Source organism: Chaetodon trifascialis, chromosome 2 (genome assembly GCF_039877785.1).
Source record: "Chaetodon trifascialis isolate fChaTrf1 chromosome 2, fChaTrf1.hap1, whole genome shotgun sequence".
Taxonomy (NCBI): Eukaryota; Metazoa; Chordata; class Actinopteri; order Chaetodontiformes; family Chaetodontidae; genus Chaetodon; species Chaetodon trifascialis.
The window spans coordinates 45,429-50,363 of NC_092057.1; positions in this window are offsets into that span (position 1 = coordinate 45,429).

The window sequence follows — 4,935 nt, forward strand, 5'->3', positions numbered from 1 at the left end:
TCTAGACAGTGGATTTTGTTTTTGCTAGCGAGCTCATAAAGCTCTGTGAATAGGCTGAAAACTTTGGCAGCTGCTTGTAGCTTCATATTTATCATACAGACATCAAACCCTGACAGACAGCAAGTAAAACTATTCCTTTATGGTTTCAGTTGTACACTCTGCTGTGCATTGTACCTGCATCACATTTTGGCAAACTATTAAACATATGCTGGCTATTCCAGTTCCTGTTTGCAGGGTACCCATGGATGCACATACAACTATCAGTGTCTCTTTCTATAATTTCTACAAGTCACACTGAATTTAAATTGTTCTACAAAGTGGCTCCATGTGCTGTGTGTCACAGCTGGCTCCAGTAGCTGACTGTGTTGATAAGTGGACTAAATCAGTGGCCAAACTAAAGGAAATGGCCGCCCGTTATTTTTAGAGCAGCGGCATGCGCTCGTCCCTTTCACCTCACTCACAGTATCTCTGCTTCCTGGGGAGCCGTGCCTTACAGGTTGGAAATGACTGATATCTCTATTACATGTTTGCATTCATGTAATAGAGGTATCAATAAATTAGACATTGCCCGAGAGACCTGTGGGCGTAAAGGTGTAGGTTGTGAAGAAAGAAATACAATAAGGGATTTAAACTGATTTGTTTACTGAATTCAATTTAGTAAATTCAGAGGAAAAATGCTGTCAAATCCAATCCCTTCCACTGGCACCAGAGAGGTCTTTCGTTATCAAGTTATATAACTGCATCGATAAAATGTTAAAGGGTGGAACATGGCAGCGCTGTAATCTGACCTGATCTCCTCTCAGCCAATCAGGGCGCTCAAGTTACAGCTCCTACGTACTGATGACGCCTTCCCCTCTCTGCATAAAGGATAATTAATTGTCACTTCACACCTCTCCATCAGCATTCTCTATCTCTCCTTCAGGTTTTTGTGTGTGTACGTTTCTGTTGTGTATTGACAGAAAACACTACGGGTGTTTAATTGGGTAAATGCATGAGTCTCTGTAATCAGTGTGCACAGGAAGTGCACAAAGATGTTTAGATAACAAGATTACAGTGACGCTGCGTGAGGCACCTCTAACATGACTTTACATCAGCTAAATAATTACTTTGCCCCCGCCTGGTACATTTGTCATCATCAATACCCCCACCTCCCCGACCGTCAGGGCTTTCAATGCAACAATAGCTTTCACTATTGATGGCAGAAAGGGTTCACTGCCACAGCAAGCAGCTTCATCAAGCTTTAGTCTTCAGTTAAAGAAAAAGAAAAAGAAAAAAAAAGAGGAAAGCCGAGATTGTGTCTGGAGTTTATTGTGATACCAGCAGAGAAAATGGAAGAGGAAGAGAATGGGAGAGGAAGACAAAAAGAAACAAAAGAACCGGATTAGTCATGATTAGGTTGGACTTGCTAACATGACAGTCTGTAATTCAACAATACCTTGTCTTCTCCTTCGTTTGCATGAACTGTCATCGGCACGTAAAAAACACAACCCTACCCTCACTTTGAAGTTGGCTAAGATGGCAGCTACCACTGTTAGTGTCAACTGTGAGAGCCAAGGGCGGCCAGATGAGCTGCGCTGAAATGCAGCTCTCTGAGGCACTTCAGATAAAAGTGTCGACAATTGATAAAATGTTAACTGTTATTGAAAATTAAACTGGCTAACGCCTGCCACCGAGGCATCCACGAGGATTAGCAATTTTCACACTGAGAGGCATAGCATTTTTAAGAGGTTTATCTTAGTTACGTAATGTGGATGGAAAATTATTGGCCATCAACGTGACAGGGGGAGATAGTGAGAGCCTCTATATGTATTTGCTCTCACAGGCTTTGGTCTGCAGCAGTGCATACGTTTGGAAATGAAGAGCTGCACAGAATGTGAAGTGTGGGCTGAGGCTTAAACCTCACATGATATGTTGCAAATCGCAAAAGGGGAGCAGGAAGATTTTCATATGTACTATACATGTGAGTGTGTGTTCCACACTTTATGTGTGGGTGCGTTTGTGTGTCTTTTCATTTCCATATGAGGGAATGTTTTATTGTGAGGATACAGCGGAGAGGAAAATCCTCAGAAGTGAGGGCAGCTCGCCACCCACACTTCTTCTAGGGTTAAATAAGAAGCAGTTTGTTGACAGTCACACTTAAGTGTTATGACCCCTTTCCTAATCATGTATCTAAACAATGATAAAGTCTTATTTCTTAAGCAAATTTAGAATACTTTAATGAGAAATTATGTTTATTGCCTAATCATTCGTTGTATATATTTTCTATTTGTAGTTTTGCACTACTCAAGTGCAAAAATTGAGTGCAATGTTTAAACCAGAGTCAGGTTCCTTGAATGTGCACCCATACTTGGCCAATAAAGAAGAAGAAGAAGAAGAAGAAGAGGAAGAGGGACAATCCCCTTTATTTTGTCACACAACACATACACGCAAACAGGCCATGCAATTGGTGAAATTTGTCCTCTGCGTTTAACCCATCCTGGTTGTCCTTCCTCCGCGGCAGACCGGGAGCAGTGGGCTGCCATCCAACCGACGCCTGGGGACCCAGTTTCCTTTGCCACCATTGGTCAGGTGCAGTGGCAACTCCTGACAAATTTCTCTTGGGGGGTGGGGGGCAACTGTTGCAATTATGGCTAAGATGACCCGTTCAATTAGTAAAATATTAATAAATACAAGTCAGATAGCTAACTTTACAGTGTTACATTGTATTGTTTAATTTGGTTTTCCTGTTCAGCCACTAGATGGCAACACCAGACATGAATTGTACATACTGTACAGTATTTTTCCATAGCTATATCAAGTTAAATGTCTCAAATACAATAAATTAGGCTCCACAATAAAACACTTCCACCGTGGCATCAACAGATACAGTCATCTACTAGTTTGCCCATGAAATCACTGTTAGTACAGTCTACAATTTATAGGCACCATGGATGCCATAGCAATAATCAAATCAAATCATACTATCATCAAAACTGTAATTAATCAAATCTTAATAACACACTCATTCATCACACGACGACTGAACGGTAATTGTCTTAATGAAATGATGGAGTTGCAGTTGCTAGCCATGTCAATTTTGCAGTGTCCCGAGTCCCAACAGTGTGCACACTGTGAGTATCTTTTTTTTTTTCCGCTGTGCCTATAGTCTGAGCACGCATCAGCGTGTATGAATAGTCTGCTGTGAAATGTTGAAATCCGGACAGTCGGGTCCCAAATTGTTCACCCTTCTCTTGTCCACATCCGACCGACGAAAAAATGGAGTTTCATGTAGAGAAACAATCGATTTTTCCTTCACCACAGTCTCCGTCCTTCCTTCATAGTGTCTTCTCTTTTCTCTTCTCTCTAAGTAGTTACGGCTGTGGCACAAATGCTTGCTGATGGACGTGATCGATTCGATGAATTGTCCAATCACGCTAACATTAAAAAATTGGAAAACAGTGCCATTGGTCTGGCCGCACAGAGGTGCGAACTAGAAGCGAATTTTCATGCGCCAATGAAAAGCCGTCTCTGCTCGTAAATAATAAAAAAGTTTGCTAGCTCTCATAGACTCTGGTATTACCGGCGCCTTTGAGGAGGAGGGCTTTATATAGAATGGCAAATTGCAAGTACTTATTGAACTGCAAGACCATGTATCGTACTTCTTATCTGCCTAATGAGAAACTGTATGTAAGAGAAAAAAAAAAAAAAGAATTTAAAAATGTACCTGGATTTTACCTGGATTTGACATACAGAATGAAAAGGGTTTTAATGTGTCTCCTGGAATTTTCCAGAACTGCCAGTTGTGTCACATCTGCCCTCTAGCTTTCCTCCGTGGAGACCATCTGGTCCAATCACATGTACAGCCAGCTGCATCTCATCAGCAATCAGCCACAGCATATACAGCACATACTACACTGTGTATGGAGGCCAGTGGAGCCACCATACAGAGACAGATTGTATGTGTTACCACGTGCCCTCTGTAACCTGCAGGGCCAAGTGATGGACAAAAGCAAGCAAGCAAGCAAAGTTTATTTATATAGCACTTTTCACAGACACCAGTCACAAAGTGCTTTACAGTTACACAACATTAAAATCAAATATGTATACGTACAACAGTCGTGTATACATACAATCATATATAGCACCACAAAATAAATAAATCCATCCATCCATTATCTTCCGCTTATCCGGGGCCGGGTTGCGGGGGTAGCAGTCTGAGCAGGGACGCCCAGACTTCCCTCTCCCCGGACACTTCCTCCAACTCTTCCGGGGGGATCCCGAGGCGTTCCCAGGCCAGCCGAGTGACGTAGTCACCCCAGCGTGTCCTGGGTCTTCCCCGGGGCCTCCTCCCGGTGGGACATGCCTGGAACACCTCCCTAGGGAGGCGTCCAGGGGGCATCCGATAGAGATGCCCGAGCCACCTCAGCTGACTCCTCTCGATGCGGAGGAGCAGCGACTCTACTCTGAGCTCCTCCCGGGTGACAGAGCTCCTCACCCTATCTCTAAGGGAGCGCTCCGCCACCCTGCGGAGGAAACTCATTTCAGCCGCTTGTATCCGGGACCTCGTTCTTTCGGTCATGACCCAAAGTTCATGACCATAGGTGAGGGTAGGAACGTAGATTGACCGGTAAATCGAGAGCTTCGCCTTTCGGCTCAGCTCCTTCTTTACCACGACAGACCGATACAGCGACCGCATTACTGCAGCCGCTGCACCGATCCGCCTGTCAATCTCACGTTCCATCCTTCCCTCACTCGTGAACAGGATCCCAAGATACTTAAACTCCTCCACTTGAGGCAGGAACTCTCCTCCAACCTGAAGGGAGCAAGCCACCTTTTTCCGGTCGAGAACCATGGCCTCGGACTTGGAGGTGCTAACTCTCATCCCAGCTGCTTCACACTCGGCTGCGAACCGCCCCAGCGCATGCTGAAGGTCCTGGCTCGAGGAAGCCAACAAGA